At 24.6% G+C, this 24139-nt stretch overlaps 1 protein-coding gene across 6 annotated transcripts in view; it reads right to left on the reverse strand.

Moving 5' to 3' along the window:
• Positions 1 to 24139, reverse strand: part of LOC132917305 (G-protein coupled receptor dmsr-1-like) — a 101085-nt gene that overhangs the window by 50721 nt on the left and 26225 nt on the right. For 4 of the 6 annotated variants that reach the window (XM_060977995.1, XM_060977993.1, XM_060977989.1 and 1 more), the window contains one exon: positions 13114 to 13172. The gene's annotated coding sequence lies outside the window, so the exon portion shown is untranslated. Of the gene's footprint in view, positions 1 to 13113; positions 13176 to 24139 lie in introns of all 6 variants that reach the window. The other 2 variants (XM_060977990.1, XM_060977992.1) reach the window with 1 other exon arrangement.

Consider the following 24139-nt stretch of genomic DNA (forward strand, 5'->3'; position numbering starts at 1 on the left):
CCATATACATACATATCGGTTAGTATACCTAATGTATATTTTATTTTCATATAACAAGATTAGATAATTAATTATTAAATTTAATCTTACAAATTATATCATTTTTGGTTTTATTTACCTACTTTAAAGAACTGATGAAATATTTGCTTAAGTATTTATCACAAATAATTATTTATCGTATGTAGGATTTTACGTTTTTTTGAACTTATAATCAAAACAAAAACATTAAAAGTTAAGTTAATGAACCAAATAAGTAATGTTTGGTACAATTTTGTGTTCACTATGTTTGAAATTAGTAATAATAATCTTTCATTTAAAATATGTATTTATCAAATAATGTAGATTATAAATAATTATATTTTTAAAAATGTGCTAATATTATAATGTATTTAAACTATATTGTTTTTTTTTTTTACTGATTCAAATGACATAATGTTATTTTTAAGGACGGAATATGTTATAATTACATGCGTTTAAAACAACACAACATGTCAATATTAACGACGTTTTTGAATATTCAAGTGTTTTAAAAAAAATGTCTAAACAAACTACGTACATACTTCTAATAATAGTCTATGCCAGTTTTATTAAAAGTCTTACAATGTATTATATTTTTTTTTCTAATATTCAGAAATATTTAATTTGATTAGGTAATTATCTAAATAAAGCTTTTTTTCTTTAACTTTATACGTTTTTATATTTTATTTCTTTTTCTTAACACTTTTTTGGCAAAAGAAGTGATTCAAAAGTTATAAGTATTAATAATGTATCATTGTTAATCGAGTGAAAATTGAATCTAGGCGGTAGTTTGAAAAAGTATTTTTTTTACTTTCTCTGTAGTTTCCCTGACCATAAGAAAAAAATTACAGATAAGTATTAAAGACATTAAGAAATTATTTGCGCGAGCGTAATTTGAACCAATATTTGTTCAAAATCGTTTTTCGAATGCGTTGATTTATCAATTATCATTGCTTTCAAATTTACTAAAGTATACCATTTTTTCTTGCTTTTATATAAATACCAAGTTAATCTTATCAGGCTTTTTAAAATATCACTCTAGTGACTTAGATATACAATGTTGAATGTATATCTTTTTAATAAAAAATGTATATAACTATTCAATTTGGTATTTAAAATTATTAGTAGCAATATTTTGTTTATATTTTATAAGTGTGATGTATAGCAATGGTGTAAAATGTAAATAAAAACAGTACTTATTATTCACATGATCTGTAACAATCCTAAATTGTAATGGTTAAAGCTGGTAAACTATTTGTTTTAAAATAAATAGGTAATCAAATATGACACATTTTAAATACAAGTTGTTATGCATTAAATATTAATAAATAATATAATAATGACAACAAAATATATTGAAAAATTGAAGAGACAGATAGGTTCAATAAGTTGATAATTTTGTCGACAAACAAAATAAAAACAAATATATACTAACTGTTTCAATTACATTATAGGTACATCTTCACTCATCAGTGTTATTAATGTTAAACTTTTAACATGTATACTTTTTAGATTTATATCATGTCAGATCATAGGAGAAGTGGTGCATAGAGTCAATCAAATATATTTTTTCTCGAATATTTCGAATTGATTAAAACTTGTAATTGTATTTGATATTTTCAATAATATTTATTTTTTTGCTGCATAACACATATAATAGTGTGTTTATTAAATTAAAGTAATAGTATAATAAAACTAGTTATATTGTAACCTATTGTATAGTTCACTACGGATTTTGTTTTTAAAGTTTTTATAATCTTTTATTTGTATTCATATTGTCATTATTGTATCTTTATAAAAATTATGTCATAGTATACTCATTATATCGTTTAATTTTTAATTGGTAACTATTAAAAAAAAAAAAAATAATTTTTAGAAATATTGAGTCAAATATTGTTTTTTCGTGAGTTACTAAGTATTTTAGGTTTTAAGCAAAGCGATAAAGCCGATAAATGTATTGATTTTACAATAATGTGTACTTGTATGTACGTGTTTATTATCTGTATCTGACATTACACTTATAGAAGTAATAAAAATGCTTCGATTTTTAACTTTGAGAGAGGTTGATAATTGGATGTAGAAAGTTCTATAGGACGATTAAAAATCTGTAGTACCTTACAAAATAATCGGAGAAAACAGGAATTTCAACTCAGAACTTAGACAAAATCGATTTTACTTCTTGTTATAATTCAGACATAAATAGAGACTTAAAATTTTCTTCGAATATTCATATCAGTATTTACTTGACATAATATTGTTATTATTCTTTTTTCATATTAATCTGTTACAAATAGAACAATAAGTAAAAGTGGTGAACGATTTACAGCTTGAATGGCAGGACTTTTAGTGAAGGCACTTTGTCACTTTTTTTATACATTTATTTACGTTTACGATATTATAAATACAATTTGGGCATTAGTTAGGTTAATAGGTCCTGACACCACCGCTTTTTTAGTCTCTTTCTGAGATTATCGGATTTATTTGCTGACACGTCTTTTAATCAGTCTTTTAAAAAGTTAATGTTACATCGTGTACGAACGAGATGGCAGGAACATTATTTAAGGACTGGTTGAAAGCGTAAAAGGGTATTTTAATTATAGCTTGAAGAGTTTTGGATTGTATATGGTGAATAATATCAATGTTTGAAATTTTTACAAAGTCCCATAATTGGATTCCGTATGTCCCACATTGGATTAAGATAGAGTTATATATTAGTTATTTTGTTAGTAATTTGACGTGGTTAGAGGTTAGGAGAGAGAGAGAAGAAGACGAAGTCGATCGTTTATAAATATAAGTTTGTTGCAATGATGAGAAGACCATGTAAGCCGTTGATCAATGATAATGATATGTAGCGAATGCATTGTACAGTTGAAAAGTTTGCTCATTTAGGGTGAGCGGAAAATTCTTATCCTAAGAGTAAAGGTACAGTGTATAGATTTAGAATCATTTATTTTCTCCCCTCACTCATTGTACCATTTTTTAACGAGGGATAGATGTGTGAGACATAATATTATAGTTTTTAAATATTTTGAATATTTTTGTGCTTTTAATGTATAATTGAAATTTTAGAAGTTTGTTAAATTTTTTTTTGGTTAGTATGTGATAACATTGTTGATTATTCTCAATTATTAGAAGTTTGACAATTTAATACAAGTCATTATCACCACTGTTAAAAATTATCAAGAAAAGTCACAACTTTTTTTTATTTAATATATTGAGTTTTAATTTTTACGAAACTCATCAAAATCATGAAAATATGTAAATTATTTTTTAGTTATACATTCATATTATATATTATAGTTATATTTTAAAACATTTAGATTGATGTATTTTAAGCTATTTATAAAATTATACCATGAATCTATTAACACCGTTCTTTGGTACATCAGTATAATATTTACTTATATGTTAAAATAACAGCTAGTTATATTATTTGAGATAATATTATAATAACAATGTAATATAAATGACCATCCTATAATACTGACGTTTAATATAATTAATATAAACATTAAATTTAGGATACTTAGAAATATAGACTGATGATAGGCAGAGACAGGTTGTCTAAGTATACTTGTTCGTATTGAATACATTTAAAACATCCATTGCAGTGACCTATACTTAAAATCTACTTACAGTAAAGCGACTTTCGGTGAAGTTCATATTGAAATATTAGTCATTACTCGTTAATATTTCGTAATAATAACGTAACTTACGTAACTAAATCATACTTAATACAATTGAGTTGTCGAGGAAATATAGTTTGTTTGAGGAAAAGCTAATATAATTTTCTTTAGTATACATTATATTCCCATAAAAGTATATTCGTGTTTTTCAAGTATTAATTTCTATATTTATAAAGAGGAAAAAAACCAAAAATAAAACATTTAAATTCACCAAATAAACGATTTTTTTTTTTTAATATGACGAAAATAATCTTTAAAGGTACATTTTCTGTTAAAAATAAGTATTTTTTACTGAAGTTAAAATAAATCTTTTCAACAAAATAATATTATTTAATCCAACTTGAGTTTTATAAAATTAGATTAAAGCCATAGAACAAAAAAATAAACTCCATAACTGCGAAAGTTGAAAAATTGTCCACAACTAATAAAAAGTATTTACTTTTAGTTTATGTTCACCATTTTTTTAATGCAATTAAAAAAACTATGAATTTTGACAAAAAATATACGCTTGAATATTGTAATTAAAATGTTTTTTACATTTTATATACCAGACAGATACATTTAACAACTAAACTTATACCAATAATAATAGTTACATATTGTATTCATTGGTATAAATTGTAACTATCTGTAGATACTCATTCAATGTAAAAATAGTAAATACTTATAGTTAATTGGTATTTGTCAATAAACATGATTTAGGTAAAATTGACTTTCTGTGAGATTTCATATAAACATAATGACCTAACCTAAGAGTGTGTACGCATTTAAAAGTAATGTGTGTATAGTATATAATATGTATATTATATTATTATAAAATATATTTGAATTTTGGTTGATTGGCATACATAAATTGTCAACACAGTGTTCAATTTGTATGACAATTATTGAAGTATAAAAGTAGCTTAGGCAGAACTGTGATATTATCAAATCACAAATATGAATCATAAATGTAAACATTTCATCGGTTCACTAAAAAAAAGTTTCTTAAAAACACAATAATATGACACGTTTATTATGAAAAATGTACCCCACAAAATGGCAAATTGATTTAATTACTGACTGTCGAATTCAAATGTCTCATAAATCATTAAATGTTGTCCCGGTTGTCCAGTTGTAGGTGGACGACTATGATGGGCAAGTGATCGGTAATTCGATTTGGTCAGTTGTGTTGTACGCGACAAGGGAAAAGTACAATAGCACGCCATTTGGCCAATCGAGACTCGAGAGATTTCATTTTACCGAGAAATATTATTATTATTATTATTAATGAGGTACACTGTCATTTTGCATACAAATACGTAAATCCACCGCCCATACATGCATACGCCATACACACTTGCGCGTATATATAAATAACGCCTAGCTACTGAAATCAATCAAAATCCCATCACAGTCAATAAAATCAATTCACATTTCAGAGTATCGGCAGGTTTATATTTTAACGCAAACTTTCGCCACGCACAAAATTTGATTTTTATGCAAATATCGATGTACGACTCTCTAGCTAGGTGATACGGAGTGGTTAGGATACGTTATAATATCCATAATTTATATGATGTATTATACTGAGTTATGGGTGGTAAAAATACAATCAACAAGCTAACTGAAAAATAAAAAGGGGAAGAAGACAACCGTTCTTCTATACAGTAGGTGCCGAGTGTGCCTCGTCATCGAGGAATAAGTAAACTGTAATATATGTGTTAAATTTGAATTCAACGATAAATCTTTGCATATAAAAAATCTGAGCCAAAACGGTTTGTCATTCTATGTTTATAAGTTTATTTTATGATATTAAGTTAATTTATTTTGCTATAAGTAATGTGGTAGGTTGAATTAAATTTTCCGAGAACATTGCATTCGAAAATTTCATTGTGTGAATATAATAATACACGTCAAAAGTTGCAAGTTCCCGTCATGAATAATATTTTAAATTACAACGAAATAACTTGACTAGTTTTTCATCGTATAATATCTAGTTTTGTCTGATACATGTATACATATTTTAAGGATATGTTGGTTACTGCAGTATGAACTACTTGTCAGAAAACTTGTATTATATTTTGTATCCTTAACTATAAGACTTGATTATTTTTACATTTTTAATTAAAAAATAATTTGAAAATTTTCCAAACTTTTACCGCCTAAAAAAAATTATAGCAAAAGGGAAAAATAATAATTGACACATATCTCTTTATAAAATCAATACATTCTTCGCTCCGTTTAGAATCTAGAAGTGTTCGTTGTTGAAATAATATATTATATTATGATATTCTTCTATGCAAATTATATTTATTAAATACCTTTTTACGGATTTAATCTATTTACTTGTATCTAACTCGCGAAATGATAAATTAAATTTCAAATGACAATTAGAAATCAAAAAAAAAATGTTGGTATATATTATATATATATATGAGCAGTTAGTTTGTATATTGAATACTGTACCATTATAGGCTACTACAAAAGGTCCAGTATAGTTTTTAAATATAGCTATCCATTATAAATATCCTTCCTTAAAGTAAAAATACAATATTATAAGTGTGTCACCACTATCCTTGACCGAGGTGAACGAATTGAAACGAATGTCCTTCAGCACTATATTAATATGTATATCCGTTAAAAACTTTTTTTTAATTAAATTTTTTTCAGAAATTTAATTTAAAAAAATCTTTGACATTAAATTATATTTTCAGTAATTTGCTTAAATGTATTAAAACAGATTTATATAATATTTTAATTTTTATTAAATTTAAATTCAAACTGCGCAGGTGATGTATAAAAATTAGTTTAGTATACCTTTGTGAACAAACTAAATTAATAGAACGTGGGTAGTATTTTTTTTTTTTTTTATTCACTGTAAGATCATATTCTACGGGATCGTATGTTTTTATATGGGCTATTATAACACTTCAGTGATTTTAAATTGTTATAATATTTATATAATTTAATTAACATAACGATTGGATATCAAACGTTTATCAAAATTGCAAAACTAATGAAATCTTCTTAAAAATAATAATCACTACTCCTAAACATCACCGTATATTTCTTGAACGGGAAAAATCAAGAAATAGAGTTCCTTATTATAAGTATAGGGTTTATGGGAAGTCCATTAACGAATCACCGAACTACACGTCGTAAATCTCCCGTAGGGTATGTACGTTCAGCGTATAATGAACAGGCATATACATTATGTTTCCCGTATTGTTGTAGTAGTTGCGTTATTACTTTGACAAAAAAATAAAATAATATTGTATCGTGTGTGTCACTTTGCAATTGTACGTAAAAAGAACACATTTATCAGTGATATTTTTTATACAAAGATCGATAAAATATGAAGAAAAAAAATCGTTAAATATTATTTTTATTACAATAATATTATGTATCTTAATAATTTATTTTTATATAAATTTTGGAAATTGAAGATAAAATATTTTAATTTCAGAACATTATAGGTACTATTATTGTGTTTAACTTTTAACCATTTTCAAAAATTTAATCGATTAATTAATTAATTTGTACCGAGAGGGAAAATTGGAATACCTATACGTTGCACTATTACACATTATACATCATAATGTATACTCAAGTACCTAACCATATAATAATATGAATAATATGATACTCTACTATTCCTAATTAGCTATTTACTAAATACAATTTATTTATTATAATTTATCAGCGTATAGAGCATGTAGGCAGATACTGCAGTTAAACGATTTGCAATCTGATTTGTTGAATAATTGTTTAACTCGATTTTAACAATCACAAGAAGTTTAGGAATTAATTACTGTGCAAGATTATATGTATAAGTACAGACAATCAAAACGGTCGAATATTAATGTGCACCAGAGGGTAAAAAGCTTCAAAGTCGTTTAACGTTTTAGATCTGATAACTTATTTTAGCTTTGGGTGGATTTCGACGAAAAGACAAATTCTGCCTCTTGAATGTATATTAGCATTAAGTATTGATAAAACGATCCGTACACAACGGTATTAAAAATAAGTTAAATAATATAGTAAATTACACACAGCACGCGTTTTAGATTATATACAGTGCTGTATTGGTTTAAAAAATGATTTATGTCAGTGTTCTAGAGCAGATATAAAATAACAGGAAATTGTGTGTAATGATATCATACATAAGGAAATGTATTTTAACATATTATAGTATTGTACTTTAGACTTTAGAGAATAGATACATCGCCTTTTTTTATTTCAAAGAATTTGTATTATCTTGTGAATATTTTGGAAGGTAAATAAATAAATAATACGTATTTTACAATAATTTCTCTATGTGTAGGTGCAATGAAAAACTCTTATAAAATTATGAATACCAGAATACGTCATGTTGAAATATAATAATATGTACAGATGTAATAGTCAGTAATCTGTTTTCAACTAAATAAAATTCAATTATACGATTATAATAAAATATAAGAGATCTAGAAACTTGTTAGTCCACTGATTAGATATTCGATTAATTATTATCTCTTGTACGTTTTAGTCGTCTCCTTAGTCCTTTACTAATTATTGAATGTATTCCATTCTTGACCTTTCTTTACGATTTTTCCCTTCCACTCTTCTTTTTATAATTAGTTTTAACAGTCCTTTAGGAAATTGGTTATCCACTCATTTATACCTTCTTACTATATTTTTCCATAATAGCTTTCCCTTACGTTTCTAATCTTCTTCGTTCTTCTACTGATATTTTTCAGGTTTCATACCCATATAGTGTACTTATACTCTATATAATATATATATATATATATGTCATAAAAATATTTTTTTCTGATTTCGAAAATGATGTAAATTGAAGTAAAGATAGTTTTTTAACGTTAAAAATTATTTTGGCTTGATTTTACTATCCCACTCTTATTGTTTCCGTGACTGCTGATCTCAGATCTTAGGTAGGTACTAAAATGTATCTACTTATTTTGTTTGCTTTCCTCTTAGTTATTTACTTGATAAATCAAAAAATTTTCTACTAAATATTTTGCTTCTCCCACCACCGAATTCCAACTACCCGTAAATATTAAATTTTCCCTCCTTCCGTTTTTCGATTAATTTTTATTAATTTCTAATTACTTATTCTATTTTTTCATCACTACTGTTTATTATCGGCATACACTACACTTAAACTATTATTTTATCTTTCAGTTTCGACTAAAATTTCATTAGAATAATTCTGGAACCATGTTATATATAAACTTTTATTTTCTTTTCTAGGATGTTTTTTTTATCACAAATCCTACTTCTAGGCCAGGATGTATGTATTATTCTATCATTCTATAATTCAGATTTTCCAATTTTCTACATTATAATATTGTTCTACTTTCCAAGTTATAATACGTTTATCCTCTTAGACATTTTTTTCCTTGCTCATAGTCCCCACTAGGAAATCTGAACGAGGGATTATTTTACCTATGGAATTTGTTATTAGAAAAGACTTTATGTTGATTGCTAATACTTGGGATGTTTATTCGTTGGCTTCCCGTTTCTTCCGTATCACAGGGACATCCTTTATTTCTAAAATATGTTAAATGCTATTCAATAGTAATAAAATTTATAGTGGAAACTGGAAAATATGTTTTATGGCAATGTTATACAGACAACAAATTATTATCAAAAAAATTCAGACAGGACGTATTCGTTGACCAAAGAGTTTTGATAACTTGCTGTTTATTTTTTTGTATTTTATTTTAAATGTGTAAAATTTTATAAAATCAGAAATATTTTCAATATGCAAAATAAAAATAAATTATACATAATTTAAATATACTGAATAATTATTAGGTATATATTTTAATTTTTTTCACAATTCAATCAGTTATTAACTATAATGATTATATAATTAATTTATGAAGTTTTGGATAGGTACAACAGTAATGTCAATTTATTAAATTTTATTTCAGTTGAAAAATGTATTGTTGAAAAATATACATAAATAAAATACAGATATTATTTAAAAAATGAAAATATCATAATATGCACCATGACGTAATAATGTGAACAAATCTAAATTTTAAGTGTAAAATGTTATATAATATTATTTTGCACGTTTCCCAAAGTTATGAAAGAAAAAATTTGTTTTTGAATGTTAACCTATTTTTTTTTTCTGGCACCCGTAGATTTTTTTGTAAGCTTGGTAGCTATGTTTTATGAATGTGTGAATACTAAAATAGTAAAATACTACTACTTCATTGAACATGCTTGTACGAGTGGTGTGTCAATATATTAACGACGTTCCGCGGCCACACAGAGAAATGATAAATGTACAATGTGACGTTTGGGAATTAGTGCAACACTACACAATATTATAAAATAATAATAACTTCTAGGTCACTCGAAAGCCGTGGCACAGGTTACGTTATTTACTCTCTTGGGGTATATACTATTATTTGTTAGTTATTACTTATTGTACAATATAAATTTACACTAATCAAATGCGTTGCTTATAAATTATGTGTTGTTTCCGTCAATATCTATTATACTGTGTATTTATGTCCAGTTAACATTATATTGTTTAACGGTTTGTATATTTCAGGAAATTAGAGCTTTGCGTTTATAATTTAGACGATTTATCCACGCCGCACAATTTTATGATTCGACACACCATTTTAACACACCCCGTAATATATATAAACGCTGCATAAAATGTTTTTAATTAATTTTCATCAAAATAGTTGAAATTGCGTAGTGTTAAATTTAATCTATTATAATATTTAAGTAATAAATTATTATATTGTATAAAGTGATCTTTAAGATATTCCTATTAGACAATTTTAAATTAACTCAACAATATTAATATTAAATGGACTGATAATTTTTTTCAACGCTATTTTTAACTCACAAATGTAAACAATTATAAAGTAAAAAAAAATGTTTGATGACAGATTTAGCTTTTTAAATTCATTAAAAAATTAAAATAAAATAATAAATATGCATTACGACTAATTGATAAATCATCTACTTCAAATAAATTTATTATTTATCGTAGGTACTTAGTATACGAGATTAAATGAAAGTAAAATATTTGTTTTAAAAAGACGACTGATATATTAATTATTATTGGTCCGTGAAAAACTTAGAAATTCTATCAAAACCAGTATTCCAATATTCTATTAATTTGCCTGAATATTTAAAATCATTGTTGCTGAAAATATAGTTTACCATCTTATTTAAAATAAATACTTTTATCTGAATATTTAGTTTGCATAATAATTGAAATAATGTATTTACTTTTGTAGATTTTACAAACGTAGGTATATTATATTGAAATGTGTGTATTTTTATTTGAAATAACAGATCAATAAACATTTGTCTTCTAGTCTTAAACCCGTAGAAGATTGTAAACACTTCTTTTCGTATTTCACTCATTGTGATTACTACTACCTGTAATATTTAAAAAGAATACCTAGGTATTTATCTGTGTTTTGTTTAGAAGATTTTTTTTGATTTTTTTGTTATTTTATTTCTGATAATAGTTATATTATATTATAGACTATAGTTATTTATATAATTTAATAATTAAAAAAAAATATAAATACTGAACAAATTTCCGACAAAGCATAGACAATATAACTGATAATAAACAGTTGCTATTATAGAATATACTACTTTAATTTCAACAATACGTGAAAACGGAGAGATTTTTACTATAATACACTTGTGTAAGATGAAGAAGAAAATTATACTGGCTTTCTTGATTAATGCTTTTAAAATGTAAGTCGTAAGAAGTAGGATCATATCACAAGTATCAGATAGTTAAATGTATTTAATATTAAATAATTCCTATCTTATACTTATATGTTATGTATTTAGTTTTAATAATTATAAATTATAGATTACAATAAGCATTGACAAATAGTTGTTGGCACATTTAAACTTAAAACGAGATGATATCATTATTTGAACGTTATATCATTTTGCGTAAATTCTTAAAATTAATTCATATTATTCAAAACAGAGACACTTAAAGTGTAATATTATCTCACCAAAACAGTAAATACGAAAGGCACGTTCGTCATGGAATGGAAATCCTACGTACAGTTTATAGCATATTTTATTTCGAATGTTTTGTTGCGTGAAAAATTTGTGGCCGAAACACGAGGCAAATAACACGAGTTTTTATTTAATATTACTACAAAACCTTTCATAATTTTAACAAGTACGAGCATACATATAACTAAGTGCCTTTCCGCAACATTTGACTATAGAGTCTAGTAAAACATAAAAATTCCACAAACGTACGGTAATAATACAAAATCCACCAGGCAAAACGCACCTACATACGTATAAATACTAAAATACTACAGTAGAATTCACAGTCATGTAGTTTAATTGTCGTCATACATATTGTTTAACGTCCATTGCTCTTTCGCGATAAACACTAAAATAATAAAATATCATTGCATATATATATGTTTTTTTTTTAGGTAATTTATTACCCATTGCAGGTTATAATTTTATTGCCATATAAGTAGGTCTGTATCAGGTGCAATTACGTCTTGATCAAACGTATAAATGTACGTATATATAATATTATATGAGTATACATTTAGAAGTAGTGTGGAAATAAAATATTAAGAATACTTTGAATATTTAAATTCACGAAAAAATATAAAACCCCAACCTTACCTATTGTTTTATTTTTATTTTTGTGTGTTTGAAGTCGTGTTAGTTATATAACTTGAAAAATATCCCAAATCATTCTTTACAACAAAAATAATAACCTAAGCACATTTCATTAAACCCGATCGTATAATTGAATAAAATGGTATTATCTGTAAAACAATATTTGTTCAGCTTTTTCTGGAACTTCATGTCCATACCTTTCATCCGTATAGTGTATTATTATTGTTCTCATTCATCTTCGCCGATCAATTGTTACGCCTAAAACGTTTACTTGTCGCTATCGGCTCTCGCAGTATAGTTTTACCCTTCAATTGATTTTAGGTTTATCGCATTTACTTTATTTCCATTAAGTTGTGTAATGGTTTTAGATTCTGGACAAAGCAACAAATATATTGAATTTACAATTTGTTTGTTTTTAAAAATTTAATTTTAATTGTTTATTTTGAGTATAGAAGACACGTTTTCAAGCAGGTATGGAGCTAAAGGTGGCACACTGGCATTACGAAATCTGATTTTCTTTTGATACTTTTGTATAAGCGTTAGATATATATTATTAAATCAACCAATTAACAAATTATTAAACATCCATAATATCGTATAGAACTCCATCGAAACTTCCCAAGTAAAATTGATTTACTTATCGTGATGCAACCATTATTATACCAAAGTAATATGAAATTTCTTTTTGGTGCAATGAATTATGTATTTGTATATTTTTAAAATAAGTTAAAGTCTTTTTACTATGCTAAGAAAAAACAAGTATACTTACAAATGCTTGTTAGCAGACAATGTATTCTCTGCAGAAAATAAATGACCAAAGAGCGTTTACTGCTGAAACAGAACATAGTAATAACATAAACATTCATTTGGATAAATTTAGAAGATATTTAATATAGTTCATATTGTATTATACGCTTATACGTAATCTTTGGATTTTTAAAAAACTAATTTTAGGCTATATTGAATAAATTTATTTACACATACTATACACATAATATGATCTATAAATTTAAAATATTATTAAGTCATTTAAACATCAATCAGTGTTCTTAAAAGCATTTTTTTTTTTTTTTTGATCTGGAATTAAAAAATTTAAAACAGTTCTACATGTTATTACATGTTGTTATTTTTAAACATAATCACATTGGTATATAATATTATATACAAGAATATTATTGTACAATAGAAAATAATTAATTAATTTCATTTTGTGAAAATAATATAATATTTGACTTTTTATCGTAAAATACGATAACAAAATTGTATTTCTTGCTTTTCAAATAGGTACTATGATGTAACAAATATAAAATAATATGAAAATTCGTAGTTACAAATACAATACATAGTTTAAAATAATATTAGTAATGGGTTTGAGGACACAATATCTGCTGGTTAGATGTAGTGAGAAGTTTTTCTCAGAGAAATCATCAAGTCGTAATAATTTTAATAACGTTGTTTGCAAATAAATTGCAAAATCATAGTACAATTAATTTTATATTAAGTTAGTATTACCAGATGTATTTATTTATTTGGTGATAAATATAAGTCAAACTATATATAATAATATAATTTATTATATTATATGAATTTACAATATAATATACAGGTATGAATATGAAATTACATGATAACTTTATAACCAAACATTAATATCGAAATAAAGAGCAAAAATAGAAGAGTAATAGTAATGAATAATAAAGATTTTTAAAATTAAGAAACTAAAACAACTATTAACGGAATCATTAATAAATAAAAAATTCTTAATTGGAGAGTAACATGGGATGTAAATACTATGAAAATTATTACCTTTAAAATTAATTTATTTCGTTAATTAATTTTGTTTTTTCAAAAGGTTACTTTCGAAAAATTTCTTTGATCTACTTTAGTGAATCTATAACTTAATGATGGTATAACAATGTTATTACACAAAATGAAAAGATATTTTAATGTTAAATTAAAAACTAATAAAATGATGAAATTTGTTTTGAACAACTTCAATTTGGTTGGTAATATAATTATTATCCGAGTCCCAGATAACCGTAGCATATTCAAAATGATGCCCAACAAGAGAGGTTAAGAGGCATTAAAAGGTGAGAGGTACATTAAAGGGAGATCAGCTATGCATAGAAAAAAGTGCCTTAATTTTAATAATATTAAGAATTAATAAAAGGTTAGCGTCAAAGAGAATGCTGAGACATTTAATTGAGTTAGTACTAAGATGAGTAATGTTATTTAAATTAATATAACTTTAGACAAGTTATTAAAGTTATTTTTGAAAATATAATAGTTTACTAGAAATGTCATTTTTCAAACTGTTCAAAACAATATACATTTTTGACAAAAAATGTACTATTATAAAAATAGAAAATTACAAAAAGTATACAAATAGTAAATAAAACTAAAGAATTATGTAATTTCTATTCAAATAATAACCATTAAGGTATTATACTTTATTTTACCTTTAATGAAATTATATTGATGTGTATATTTCTTAAACATGTTATTGGACGAACAATATCTGCTATTTCTAAAAAATATTTTTAATAGGTATAAAACACGAGTGCAATTATATTTTCCCATTCGTGAATATATTATATTTCTTAATTAGTTCTATAAAATAAATATCCATTTAACATTTTAAATTAAACGAGTAATTTACACTGTTATAATTATTTTTTCATTATAATATTATTTTTTGCTTATCCAAGAATATATTTGTTTTAAAATAATTCATTTTTTTTATCCGAAAAATACTTTTCTGGTCAGCTTAAGTGGTTAAGTGTTTCAAAAGTTTTATGTGGCTCCATTGTCGAGTTCCAAAGTGGTCACTGGTGGCACTTTAGAAACGATATTTTCGTAAATCTTAAGTAGTCGTATGAATATTGCAAAAAACTTAAAAAATATTGCTTGATTTACAATCAAATTTTGATTTTATAAGCACTTAAAAAAGTAATAAAACTTTACATATTTATATTATATAGTTACACATCATTTACACTTTAAATATATAGTTTGATACAAAATTCACAACAAAATAAATTTAAACTCAAAACTCTAATATTTTAAAGGTGTGTTATTTTAGTTTTTTAATTGTTGGTGTCAAAGTGTCAGCAAGCTGTTTTAACACATTTTGGAATAGGTACTGTTATAGCTCTAATTTCAAAAGTTAATATACATATATCACTACAACTATAGTAGTAAAGTCTAAGTCGTTAAAAAAAACACCCTTATTGTTATAGGAGTATTATTTTCAATGGTTCTATATGAAATAATATATTTTACTGTTCTTATTGTTCCACTACAACACTTGATAACATTGGGCACTGTATTATTTATACTTTATTTTTATGAAATTATAATATTATCTTTAGTAATGTTCAAGTGAATATCTGGGAGTTTATAATTTTTCTTACAAAATATTATATATGTTTGTAATACGTAGGATTTTAAAAGGAAATAACTAGTAATACAATTTTAAATTACATTTTTGTTTTTATTTTATGAAACAAATAAATTTTTGTGATTTCCTATTATTACGATTTAATGATTTAAAGTTCGTGCTTTTTGGTTGTAGTTATAAGTATAGTGTGCTTAGTACACGCGACAACATTATGCAATTCGCAATTATCTTTTTATTATTATTTGTTCTTTATGAATAATATTTATAATTTACTTATTAGTGTTATCGATTTTATAATTTATCAATTGTTGATCACAGTAAAAATATGTTTAAAAAATAAAATAATATAAACAGTGGTCATCTCTTGTTTGATTTACAAGACCATTTAAGTGTATTCACCAAATGAGTCAATAATGCAGAAGACGCAAAAAATAAAATAAAATAATAAATGTACTTCTTTATTTAAAAAAAATATTTAATGCAATTATTTTATCTATTTTGTAATAAAACGTAAAATACTACAGTCAGGTATAGTTATTTAATAGAATGCATTTTGTTTAATCAAAAATAAAATAGTAAAATATTGAAATAATCTAGGTATCTATTTGATTTTTGATAAAAATCTATCCAGAGTTAATTGGAATTTTCCCTTATTCTCGGCCAACTTCATGATCATTTCTTCGCAGGCTTTATGATACCATTTTACCAGTATATATAAGTCAAAATTTCCTTTATGCTGAATTCCTCTTCGTAGAACTAAGCGGTTTTATCATCTGTTTTGTTGATGATAGCTTCTCATTAAATTCTTATTCGTCACTATCACCAGCCAGATTCTCTTTTCACTGTTTTAACTAAATTTTACCACAGATGTATTTTTCGGCTATGATTTCAGTTGTTCAGGCTTTTTCGTCAATGTTAATCCATTAAATATCTAAATACTAATACCGTTCTATATATAATAATATAAAATATACATTGTATAAATTTATTTATAAAATTTTCAAATGACCCATTTAACCAGTGCAGTGAATCTAATAGACGAATTGGTTGCTGTGTGCAATTTCGTGCAAATCGGGTCCAGCCGTTTTGAGTCCAGTAGGCGAATGAGTTCAATTAGCAGTGACCAATGTGGCACAATATATATATTATAATACTGACATAATAGAAGTTTTAAAACATACAAGGGGCGTTTTTTTTTGTATAAGCAAAATAAAGCGTTTTACAAAAAAATATGGTCGAACACCACCTCAAATTACACGCACCCCTGCTTAAATACTTGTAAGAAAATAAATATAAATTTGGATGTGGATGGTATTAATAACTGTGTGTTGTTAATGGTTATATATTATACATTATTTATTTTTAATATTTTTTTTTTGAGATTTCAAGATTTTTTAAAATATTGAATTAAAAGCTTTTGAATCTGACTTAACAGTTTGTAAAAAACCAATTATTTTTACAGCTATATGAAATATTATAATTTAGAAGCAATTAACTTAATTACCATTCATGTAAAAAATAGTAAATAAATACTCAATAGTCAATATATTAAACATGAACATTTTATCTCGTTGGACTACTGTGACTAGAAGAAAAAAAAATATTTATAGCATTATTAATTATGTAAAAAATGAATGGAATCGGAATAAAAATAATTCATATATTTGAATTCTGTAAAAAAAATTAAATTATTTTATTACTTTGTAACTATCATAAGATTAAATAATTATTAAGTGTTGCACAATAAGTGCAATAAGACAACAATATAAATGAATATTAATGTTTTTAATACATAATAATAATTTATTATCTTTATTGAGGGGAAAACAGCATTATTTACATATAAATACTTCCAACAAACTGTAGTATTAAACATCAAATTTTAACACAGAACATAACATCTATGATCACGATATTAATTAAGTACCATTCATATTAAAAAAAAATATACATATATATATATATATTACTCGTTATTTTAGTTTCCAACATTATACAGTTCATAGAAGAAGATGCCTAAATATTATTAATAGTATTTTCTAAGACAAACCTTTAAGTTACGCATTGAGTATAAACTCTTAAAATTGTAAACGCTAAAAAATAACAAATGAAAAAAATAATATTACCGACAACGAATTAAAATAGCAATATTAAACTCAGCGTTTTCTTATTTATTTCTGAATCTTATATAATAATTAAGTTCTTTATTAGAATAAATATCATGTATTATTTTTAGATACAATTGGTAAAATTAGTCGCATTTATTTGCCAATTAATTGATTGAATTAAATTATATGTGTATAATATATTGGACATCGTTTAAATATATTATATTAATTGTTTAAAAAAGTGTATTTTTTATGCATTAATATAATATTATGTAAGTAGAGTTATGCATTCATTTTTTTATGCAATAGCTTTTATCAATACATTCTTGTAATTTAATTGTTTTTAATTATTAAAATATATATTTTTTGTTTTAGTTCAAAACAAATAAACTTTTAGTTTGTTTATACTTTATAAACAAGCACCATACAATGTAAAAATTAGATCTAGATCTATTTTTAGCGATATTTCCGAGACTATGCAGAAACTCCGAGAAAACATTTCTAAATTGAATATTTAAAATGTATGATTTTTCAACCTATTGTCAGAAAACTTTATGTTGACCTACCAAAAGGTTAAAAATTATTTGGGCTTCTCAATAAATCTGTCATGTAATATTATAAAACTATCATATTTTTTTTTAAGTTTTATTTTTTTAATTATTGATACAAATAATAAGCGTTAAATATATACAACTCTACAATATACTTGATTCTTTTTGAGTGCTTTCAATAAAATTAAGGTTTCATCTTCTAATAATATAAGCAACTTAATATCAAATATCATTAATATATTTTATTTTAATGGTGTTATTTTATTTTAAGTTAGTTTATTATATATAATATACATTAATCCACTTAAGAATAGTTAATTGAACAACATATAATAAACTAAATCAATTAATATATTTTGAAAATTTCCATCGAAATTCATAGAAATAAAGTAAATGCCTAAATGTTATGTTACACGCAATTGTTTGTTTTTAATATCTATTAAAATTGCATCATAATTTTATTAAATGTTATACATTCAATCACGTTCAATCCATTTATTTTTTATTTTAGTAAAATAAGTGATGATTTAATTCTTTACTGAAACTTCAGACTTCGAATAGAATATGGAATGTACATATGGTTTTATTTGGATATGACTTTTATTTATATTAAAATAAGTTCTCTAAAAGTTTTAACATTTCTTTAAATGTAAAATGTAATTTTAATTTAAGTAATATTTCGTTTTTCACTTCAGTTTTTCTAAACCAACTGAAAAAATTCCGAGAAATTGCAAAAAAAATAAGTTAACATTATTTTCAAGCACTCATAAGTACTAAACATCGTTTATATAATTTTAATTCTGAAAATGTTGAATATTTTGCTTAAAAAAAACTCCAATTACGTTTAGGTTTATACGATGTATATATACATAAATATATATATATATATATATATATGTATATTATATGTTTTTCATTTACTTTAACTTTTCAACTAAGAATTATTTAAAATCAATATATTTTATTATCATGAACTTTACTTGGAGTAAATACAACCAGTAGCGTTTTTATAGAAATAAAACGAATTAGTATCATTTACTTTCTAGTTTTTTTTCTTTAATTTTTTACATAACTTGTTACACGGCAAAAAACATAGGTAAAATGGTACATTTATACATCACATCGTAGTCCGTTCATATAAATTATAAATTTAATTTAAAAAATATGTATAACAATTACTTATATCTTATGAATCACTCTATAAATATTTATTTTGTTTACCAGATTAACCCATACTAATTAATTGACTATATGTTAGTTAATATTATTATAGTGAAGGTGTAAAACACATTTTGTAAAATATAATTTTTCGCATTATATTTATATTTTTTAACTATTTAACATACATCATTTCTACTTTAAAATGTTATACTATAAAGTAATTACAATGATTTCAATATTTTAGTATGTACGTTTTAAATTTTTTATTACTTAGTTGTTTTCCTATATTAACATAATATTATATTGTTAGTACTTAGTTTGCCCTAACTTGTATTTGAATATAATAGATATAGTACAATAATGTCAACTAAGTACAAAATTCTGCAAATTTAAATTCTAAATTTATTTAAAAGGTGAACATTTTACATTTTTTTTTTTTTACAATTTTGAATAATTTATTTTGATTCATTGGTATTAATAAATTAACTGTGTTATTATTTATGTGGGGGTTATAACTTGTAACACATCTTTACTACTAGAGAAAGATATTTATAATTAAAACTTTCACAAATAGTGTACCTTGTTTATTTTTTTAATGGTCATACATTATTTGTATTTAATATTATTACATTAATTTAGTCATATGTTTTTAAAGTATGATAAAAATAAATAAACTTAAGTTAATTTATCAAAAGTATACAATTCTATAGAATACCTTTAAATGTTATAATCTGAGTGTCATTTAAAATAAAATACCCAAATTAATCTTAGCAATTAATATTGAATTTAGGTAATGTTCAAGTCTACATTGCCCAATTGAGACTAGGTGGAACGGAGTTGAATCTCTCCAATCCTTAGGGTATTCAATTATTTCGATGACACCATATTGTTCTAGGTTGAAATTAATAAACGCAATTCATAATGTTAATAAACAAATTTATTGAAATACACTATCCATATCTATCCATATATTATTATTATATCGTATGACACAGCAAAAATAATTAGTATCTAATCGTAAAAATGTATACTTAAGAATAAATCCTTAATAATAATTTATGTTATATTTAGTAAATAAAATTCAATTAGCAAATGAAAAACATGCTAAGAACTGTATATATATATACAATAATGTAGAAAAGACTAAAGACACATATTGAAACGATTATTGCTTTTAGATATACACAGAATTATGAATAGCGTAGATGGAGTAAAATATACACTGGTTTCAATTTTCAAGAAATAAAATATTAACTTATCTAGTTTAAAGTTTACTATTAAAAAGAACATTTTTAGTTAGAAAAGTATAATTTATTTTAAATTTATTTTAAAGTATTGATTTTATATTTCTTATGTTTTTCTCTAAGAAAACTAAAAAGAAAGAACTTTAAGTCAAATTGATATAAACATTATATTATAACTTATAAATATAATATGGGCGGGTTCAGAACTCTTCTTTAACCCCTAGGTTTTTTAATAGATTTATCAATTATGCTATAACCATAATATAAATGGTTAATATAAAATATAAAATATAACTAAAACTCTAGTAATCGATCGTAGTTGAAAAATCTAATTAAATCTGATAAGAGTTTAAAGCTTTTCTTGGATTGTTTTCTATATTCGATGAGCATCCTTTCGCGTCAATATATATATTAGTAATATTATACAACTTTACATATTTTTATATACCTAAATAAAATTGTGTCGACTATGAATACCGGCTATGGCCTATCTCATATTATTAGATTTGAACATCAAATACAACTAGTAAAAAACTTAAATCTTAATTAACAACCCCCCCCACCTAATATTGGCGAGTGATAAAACCCGTCTCTGTGTTATACACGTGTCTGTATTTAGCATGGGTAATAATTTATATATATCATATATATGACAGAATAATGTTAATATCTTAGATGTATAATTTTTGTTTACCATTTCGTACTAATGAGCCTGGATACAGGCGACGCGGTTGGTCGCCGAATAGGAACCGTAATAATTAAATTCAGAGCATCCTACCAGGGTTGAATAATTAGAATAGGATAATTTTCAATTACTTGATTTAAATTGTAGTAAGTCTTCGCGGCATACCCGAAGTGTACAATGCACGGTTTTTGTATGAGTATTATAAATTATAATATAATCATGTTGCGCAAAGACCGAACACGACATGGCGACAACGACAACTTTTTTCGACACACCACGGCGGCCGTACACGTCGCATAAACTATCATTTTCCTATAATTGGATAATTATAAGTAGAGACTGGATACGTGCAGTAGACTTCTGTAGTAAGAATTTTATGATTCCTTCCACGAATTCATTAAGCTAACATTTTCGACAACAGTATGCTAGAGTTGCAGTCCCACCAAAAAAAGAGGGACATTTATAAGTTACCAAGCTCAGACACATCGATATATGTAGTATAGCCAGTAGGAATCAATTAGATTTCGCTGTTTATTCGAGGGGTAAGTCGTTGTTTGTATGTGTTAAATTTGAATCAATGAAAAATTATTACACACAAATACCGGTTTTAAGCCTATATTAGTAAATATATTTTATGATATATGTATGTATTTATATTATTTGCTAAAATTATTGAATTTTAAAATGTCATTGTGTGTATACAATTTAATAATATACATCAAAAGTTTCAAGTATCCACAAACAATATTTTTGAATTTCAAGAAAATAATTAAAATCTTTTTTTTTTTTGTTTAATTTAATTTAATTTAATTTGATCAAATTTAATTTAAAATGTTTATAAAAAAAATTGTGTTCTTATAATTTATATATTTTACAGTTATAATAGGTATGAACTATTTATATAGAACTTTAATTACCTCACGAAAATTTTTTTATCGATATTAATTGAAAAATTAAAAATGCCAAATTTGTAAATAGGTAGCTCAATAAAAATTACATCACGCATAAAAAACGCAATAAATATATTTGCTAAAAATGTTAAGTATCAATGGTTATTTTTTTTCATATTATAACAATATAATAAAATCAATCGTTTGATAAGAAATCGTTATTTATTAGATTATTATAAATGAATATCCAATTTTGTTAAAATTCAAATATTTCTGAAATTTATTATCTTTAACTTTTTTTTTTAATTTTAACAAAAATAATTTATATACAGTCTTTTATTAAATTTTTAAATATTAGGTATTAGGAAATTATTTATATAATACCTAAACTATTTGTAATCTTATATAGGTACATACGTACAAAGATTTACTTAAATTAGAATTCTTGTCTCCCACTCAAGCTTACTTTTTGAGACAAATTATTATATACTTAGTGTATATCATGTATTTTTATAATATACTGTGAAATAATAATTATATATATATTTTTTTAATATGTTAATTTATAATCTGTTCAAAATAAATAGAATATGTACAATAAGTAACAAATATGTATGGAAATGAATCAAGAGTGGGGAAGTTGTCTAGTCACGGCAGATTTTTAAAGGGAGACTAGGACACTACACCTGTTCCTTTTTAGACATTTGGGTAAATTACATGGAATTTGTTTAGAGACGAGACTATTGACAAATGAGTTTGACTAGTTTTTGAACTTTTTTGTAAGTAAGAATTGCAGATGTGGTTAAGGTTGGAACGCCAAGTTCTTTATGAAGGTAGTCATTTATGATGCACCAGAATGCTGAAGTTATTTGTCTTAAATATATTGATTTAAATATCTGTATTTAGAGCGCTTAGAAGAAAGGCCTATATAGTTCTATACCGTAATACCAGATAAGTCGTAAAAGCGCTGTATATGTCACGTGTTTTGTTTTTAGAAAGAGATTTGAATGAAAGGGGTCTTAATAGGTAAAGTCATTAGTGGGCACTTAACCTTTAGATGGAAACTTTAGGTGAGACGTTTTTTGAAAGATAAATCCTAGATGCCCTAGATATTTTGTTTGGTTGAAAATAGGGATTTGGGTGTTGTCAATGTAGGTATGAGAAAATTCGATTGGGGGCAGAGTGAAGATGATCTGGATTAATTTTAAGAGGTTGACATAGTTTTTGAACCAAGTGACTAGCATTTCTAGGTTGTTTTGGAGCTTTTAAGCTGCTTGAATAGGGTCAGTATCTATAGCGAGAATAGTTGTGTCATTGACAAATGTGCCTACAAGTGTGTTGTTGTTTGGAAGAAGGTAACTAATGAACACGTTGAATAGAAACGGTGCTATGTCATTGCCTCGAGAGCCGCCTTCATTCGCTGTTTTTAAGTTAGAGAAGGTACAATTTATCTCGATAACAATAATACACTTTTTAAAAGAATTAACTACAAAATATTTTATACATTTTTAGCTGTTTAGACGAATTTAGTCAAAATTTTAACTTTTCAACTGTAAATAAAAAACTAATAGGGAGAACCCTGCATTACTCAAAAATATATAATATTAGATAACTATAGTACTCGTAAATTTATCAAATAACTTAAGTGTAAGTTATTTACTGGGTTACAATTTAGCCTGCAGAACTTAAACTGACTGTTCAATTTAACTATACATATTATATTTTAAATGTTTACAATATTTGAATAAATAATGTT

This window comes from Rhopalosiphum padi, chromosome 1 (genome assembly GCF_020882245.1).
Source record: "Rhopalosiphum padi isolate XX-2018 chromosome 1, ASM2088224v1, whole genome shotgun sequence".
Classification (NCBI taxonomy): Eukaryota; Metazoa; Arthropoda; class Insecta; order Hemiptera; family Aphididae; genus Rhopalosiphum; species Rhopalosiphum padi.